Genomic DNA, 6,799 nt, shown 5'->3' on the forward strand with positions numbered 1-6,799 from the left:
AAGACAGCAGCCAGCGGACTGCACTGCCCCTGCCCCTGCCCCTGCCCCTGCCCCACCCTGCTGAGCCCAGTGAGGAGCAGAGAGTGAAGCTTCTCCACTGCGTCCATGCTCCACAGTGAGAAGTTAGCTGCCAGGGTCATCTAGGAAACACAGTTTCCCCTGAACTACAGGAAAGCACAGAGGGCATAGATGGAGCTCTGAGCCAACAGACAAAACCTACCCTTTGCCTATTCGGCATTTATTCTCACCCTTTACCCTATATTAAACTTCCAGGAACAATAGCAGGGTCCACAAATACCCCTTAAATAATTGAAGATGCTGTCACTTTCCCAAAAGAGAGGCACAATGCCTCATCAGTCATTATTTCCATCTCTAGGTGATCTGCTCCCATTTGAATTTTCTTAGAATAAAGGTAATCATCAGTAATATTTCTTATCTATAATAATAAAAGCATAATATGCTAATTAGACTGGACAGCTGACCATAAGGACCGAACAGATGACCGGTCCATCCCCTGGCCCTCAGGCTCCATTGATTATGGAATGGCTAATGGGGGAACGGGGTTCTTCAGGCTCCAATGAATCCATGGCAGCAGCAACTGGTGAGCGGGCGAAAGGCAGACCACTTGGTCCCTCCCCCGGCCCGCAGGCTCCCATTGATCAGGGGATGGTTAACAGGGAACCAGAGTGAGTGGCGCGGGGACTGGCAATAGCTGGAAAGCAGGCCTCTTGGTCCCTCCTCCCAGCCCTCAGACTCCAATCAATAGGTGGCGGAGGCGGGGTGGAACTGGGGACTGGCTTCTTTAGTAGTCCTGTAGGTTCAATCTCCAGAGGACAGGACAGGCACCAACGGACCAGCGCCTCCAGCACGATCCTGATCCCGACAGACAGCGCTGCCAGCCTCCTGGAACTCGTCCTCAGGCACTGCGGCCACTTCCCCTCCCTAGACACTCCACAAGGAAGAAAGGATACCCCCAGCAGCACCAGGGGCGACCAGCAGTGAATGACTGCTCTCCCTGTGCTTCCTCCAGGTCACTCGAGCCAGCCCCCGCCTGCCCTGCTCCAGATGAAGTCCGATCACTGCACACGGAAGGAATAGTAAAAAAACAAAAACTGATGACCAAGAGAATGCTACAGTCAATGTCCAGAGTCCGGCTCAGGAGAACGGAGAGAAGGGAGAATTCCATAAGTTGGCTGATGCCAGGATATTTCTGAGTGACTGCCTGGTGTGTGACAGTTGTGTGACCTCAGAGGAAGGAGTCCAAGTTTCTCAGCAGAAAGGACTTCTTCCGTGTTCTGAACCTTAATAAGAAATGTGATACCTCACAGCACAAGGTGCTGGCAGTGACCCTGTGTCCTTAGTCTTTGCCTTATTTTGCTGCTAAATTCAGCCTTAGTGTCACTGATGCATCCCGAAGGCTCTGCAGCTTTCTCAAAAGCCTTGGGGCGCACTGTCTTTGACATGAAGACAGCTGCGAACTTCAGCATCCTGGAGAGTCAGAAGGAATTTGTGTGTCGGTACTGCCAGCACCGTGAGGAAGAGCCCCGGCTACCCATGCTGACCTCCACCTGCCCCGGCTGGGACGGATATGCAGAGCATGTGCTGGGTCACCCCATCACCCCCACCGCTGCACGGCCAAGTCTCCCCAGCAGATCATGGGCTCTCTGGTGAAGGATTACTTCATCAGACAGCAGAACCTGTCCCCAGACAAGATTTTCCACGTCATTGTGGCCCCATGTTATGGCAAGAAATTGGAGGCCCTTTGAGAAGATGTTCCCACAGCTTTACATAGTTCCCAGGGTGCTGACTGCATGTTAACCTCAGGTGAAATTGTCCAGATAATGGAGCAAAGTGACCTCGACTTGAATGATGCTGCCATGGACACTCTGTTTGGAGACATGAAGGAGAAGGAGGTGACGCTCCATGAGGGTGCCAGCTCTGACGGGTACCTGGCACACATATTCAGGCACATGGCCAAGGAGCTGTTCAACGAGGACGTGGGAGTGCTCACCTATCACACCCTGACTTCCAGGAGGTCACCCTTGAAAGGGACGGAGAGGTTCTGCTATGCTTTGAGGCTGCTTATGGCTTTCGGAACATCCAGAAGTGGTCCTGAAGCTGTAGAGGGGCAAGTTCCCCTGCCACTTAGTGGAGGTCCTGGACTGTGCCAGGGATGCCTAAGCAGCAGGGGCCAGGCCCAGGCGGACGACTGGTGTGCAGACAGGGCACTGCTGCATTAGATGGATGGCACCTATGCTGCCATCCCGGTGTGGCCCCCAGAGACCAGTGCCCATGTGCAGGACCTGTACAAGGAGTAGCTGGGGCGACTCCCCCCGGGCCCAGGCTGCCCTGCACACCATCTAGCAGGGCCCAGGACAGCCTGCCAGGACATCAAGTGGTAAAGGTCCAGCAGACATCCGGCCTGCAGGCCGCCTGAGGAGGGGTGTCAGACATGTGAAGGAAAGGCTTAGCATCTCTGTCATCGCTTTGGTTTTCAGAATTCCCTGCTCCCCATCTGTCGGCTCCCTCCCTCTGAGGGGTGCTGTCATCCTCACATGGGTGCAACTGGAATATTGTATCTCTAGAGGGTTGCCCCAATGTACGTATCCTTTTATCCGACGATGAAAAAATCCCAAAGAACAAGAATGGAGACACACTACTGTTCTTTAGGCTTAAAAAACCCCCAGGAGTGTCCTGTGAAGAGCTGAGACTTGGTTCTGTCCAAGCGCCTCAGAGAGATTGGATGAGGAAATGGCCCAGTTTGGCCCTGACTTTACCCACTTATGTTACTCTTGAAGGTGTCTTTGCCACGATGTGAATAAATTGCCACCTTTTGGAATAGGGGCTCATACGAAAGTCTGCATTCCCAACTTTTCTTAAAACGGATCTATGTTCTGCAGCTGTGGCCACCGTCCTGAGATCAGGTCCTGTCACTGGGAATCAGAGGGCATGGAGTGGAGGCCCCCATCCCCCGTGCCCTTTTACATTCAGGGATTGAGCTGAACTCACTTTGGGGGAGGCCTAGCAAGGGTGACAGGTGTCACAGATGGAAGGATGGAGAATGGAGAGGCAGACATCCTACTCGGTCCCTCCCTGGATGGGGTCAGGCAGATGAAGGCCAGCCAGCCCGCCCCATAATTGGGTGAGATAGAGTCCTCTGTGTCCACCTCTCACTCCGTGGGCCCGGCCACTCCCCTCAGCTCTGGGCAGCCCTCTGTGTTCCACAAGAGTACACTCTGCCCTCACATGCTGCTCGCCCTAAGTGAGAAGGAAGAGAGCAGTTGGCCCACAGACAACTACACAGAAAGATAGGGCTCACGGTTGGTGAGCACAGTGGTACTGGCAGGAGCCTCTCCTGTTTCCATGGCAGCGCTAAGGAGCAGTGAGCTGAGTGGTAAGGAGCAGTGAGCAGGTGGGTGGTAAGGAGCGAGGGGTCCCAGACTGAAAGAGGGATTTCCAACTGTTGGCTTAGGCAGACATCCCCTGAGGGGTCCTGGACTGCAAGAGGATGCAGGCCGGGCTGAGGGACCCCACCCCCCCCACCCCCGCACCACTCAGTGCATGAATTTCATGCACTGGGCCTCTACTATATAATAAAAGCCTAATATGCAAATTGTCCCTTTGACCGGGAGTTCGACCACTCACTATGATGTGAGCTGACCACCAGGGGTTGGTGCAGAACATGGTGAGCATCGGCGATGCGCTGTGACCTCTTGCAAGCTCCCTGGGGTTGGGGGTGACAGGGATTGAGGTGTGGTGAGAATGCGGGGTGTCTGTGCTTAGGTGCTGGGCACCTGTGAGGAGCCCACCTGCATCTGTGCAGCCTCTTCTGGGTGAGCCAGGCTGCAGCTGCTGGGACCACAAGGCCCAGTTGGGCTCCCTATGGGTTCGTGCAGGAGCTGGTCTGCAAGGCCAGCCAGGAGAGAGCGTGCTGCCCACCTGGCTTCCATACAGTGCCGCTGGGCTGTCCAGAGGCCCATGCTGTGCCCCAGCCTGTGCTGTCTGGCCACGCTCACCACATCTCCTCGTGGGTCATCATGACTCAGGTGAAGAGGGGCACACGGGACCCAGGTGCTGTCCAGGTCCCAGAGGTCAGCTGGGACCTGCCCTTCCATGCCAAATGCTCATGCTTTGATCACTGGCCAGGCCTAGGGACCCCACCCGTGCACAAGTTTCTGCACCAGGCCTCTAGTCTATATATATATAAAAGCCTAAGCAACCATTAGACAGATAGCTATGATTCACACTGACGACCAGGGGGCAGATGCTCAGCACACAGGCATGGAAACATGGAACAGACTGATGAATCTCAGAGTCCATGTGTCCTTAGTCTCACAGTCACCCCTAAATGCCCTCCCCTGCAGGCCTGGTCCAGCTGTGGTCTTTCAAGTTTGTGGTCTTTACTGATTGGTCAGTGCCAATGGGAAGAGATTAACCAAAGATCTTATATGCATACTAGAGGCCTTGTGCATGGGGTCCCTCGGCCTGGCCTGTGGGGATTGGGTCAAAACTGACAGTCCGACATCCCCCGAGGGGTCCCGGATTGGGAGACCATGCACCGGGCCTCTAATATAACCATAAAAAGGGAAATATTATCTTTTGCCACAGCATGGATAAACACAGAGATTATTATGCTAAGTGAAGTATGTCAGTCAGAGAAAGACAAATACCACATGGTCTCATATGTGAATCTAATGAAAGGAAATAAACTGACAAAATAGAAACAGAGGTGTGGGTACATGGAACAGACTGACAGCTGTCAGAGGGGAGTGGGGAAAGGGGAACTGAACGAAGAAAGTGAATGGATTGGCAAAAAATATATATGTACATAGCATATGGACACAGACAATGGTATTATGGTGATAGCCAGATGGAAAGGGAGGTGGGTGTTAGATAGGAGTGGGTATAGGGGGTGGAAATGGGGACTGAAAGAGACTTTGCTTGGGGCAATGGGCACACGATGCAGTGTGCAGATGTTTTATTGAGTTGTGCACCTGAAACCTGTATGGTTTTACAAACTAGTGTCACCCCAATAAATTCAATTTTTAAAAAAAAGTTTATACAAGTGGTGAATATCAAGTATGAACACTCATTTTAAATCAACATTTATCCATCTAAATGAATGCACTCTTCTTCAAAAGTAATAATTTATTCTAATGACATTGCCATTACTTATAGCATTTTTAAAATTCTTTATAGACTCCCTTTAGAAATAGATGTGCATTCTTTTGAATTTCTTTTTTTATATTTTTATTGATTTCAGAAAGAAAGGGATTGGGAGAGAAAAGTAGAAACATCAATGATGAGAGAGAATTATTGATCGGCTGCCTCCTGTACGTCCCCTATTGGGGATCTAGCCCGCAACCCAGGCATGTGCCCTTGACAGGACTTGAACTGGGGGCCCTTCAGTCCACAGGCCAAGGCTCTAAACACTGAGCCAAACCAGCTAGGGCTTGAATTTCTTAAGGAGGAATATAACTTTGCTCTTTGAAGATAGAGTATTTGAAACAGTAAAAAGACAGTTGAGCTGATGATTAAAGTAGACAATCACATTGGGCAATATTATCCTTCAGCCCAAAATCAAACTTTCACCCTGAGGTAATGAGAAGAACACTCCCTCATTCTGTAGGTAATGTTCAGATTTGCATTCTTGTTGGAATAAATTAATAGCCTCCAAGGTGAATCTTTCACTGAGAGCTTAGCTAAATCAGACATTTTGATAAATTAACCCTTGTAGATTTGTTTTAAAACTAAATTTTACAGTTATACATCATCAATTTTATCTCCAAAACTGGATCATAAGCATCATAGATGCTTGCCATTTTGAACTTCTCTCATAGCGCTCATTTTATTATTCTTAATAGCTTGTACACCTGTCTTCTCTTACAAGACTGGAAGCTCCTTGAAAGCTCAGGCCATGCTTTAGGTACCTTTATATGCCAGGATCTACCTCAGTGAACTGCACGTAGTAGGTGCTCAATCATATGTGTTGAATGAATAAATGAATGAATTAATGAATTGAATAGATGAATTGCTTAGGTCACTGTTGTCCTGTATATTTCCATGGATCTTAAACTGTTAAAATAGCTGAATTTGGCCATTTTACACCTAGATTGAGGCCACTTTTACACAGGAAGATGCGATTTTAAAGATTGCCCAATATCACTTCTCTGTGACAGTTGCTAATAGAATACATTAGAACAATATATGTTTCCTTACAGGCAGTCAATAAAATTTTGCTGAGTGAATATTGAATGACTGAATGCATTTGGTTCACAGTTGACAAATTTTTGTTTTTTATAAATGAAAACTTCCAGACCTTTAGATCATTCCTGGAGTGATTACTGATGGGTTTTCTTAACTCAGCTACTCTCAAAAAATCTTCTTTGTCAATTTTTGTAAAGAGTTTTTATTTTCTTTGGAAAACATTTAATATTTGATATTTACCCAAGGTTTGTTTGTCCTAGCATAACACTCATTTTATTGTTAATACTCATTTGGCACTGAGTTGAATAACAACTGTTTATCCTCTTCTATTACTAAGATCATATCAAATTTTGTTTCTTTTCTCAAAATACTGCATAGTCCAGCTCTTCAAAAGGCTCTGGAGTATGGCTGTGAAAACCACAATTCTCCTTGTCATTTAATAAGATACCAGGAAAATATACAAAGCACAATGGAAAGATCTCTCTCTCTCTCTCTCTCTCTCTTCTCTCTCTCTCTCTCTCTCTCTCTCTCTCTCTCTCTTTCACACACACACACACACACACACACACTTGGTCACAAATTTAATCAATTA

The 6,799-nt window shown here is 48.6% G+C and overlaps 1 pseudogene across 1 annotated transcript; it reads left to right on the top strand.

Annotated features, from left to right (window-relative positions):
* The first annotated feature begins 1,065 nt into the window (after window positions 1-1,065).
* Window positions 1,066-2,240, top strand: LOC308244159 (nuclear prelamin A recognition factor-like; annotated as a pseudogene). Its single transcript has one exon. The product of its transcript is annotated as a nuclear prelamin A recognition factor-like (transcript).
* Window positions 2,241-6,799: the final 4,559 nt, after the last annotated feature.

Source organism: Plecotus auritus (genome assembly GCF_963455305.1).
Source record: "Plecotus auritus genome assembly, chromosome: 3".
In the NCBI taxonomy this organism is placed as follows: Eukaryota; Metazoa; Chordata; class Mammalia; order Chiroptera; family Vespertilionidae; genus Plecotus; species Plecotus auritus.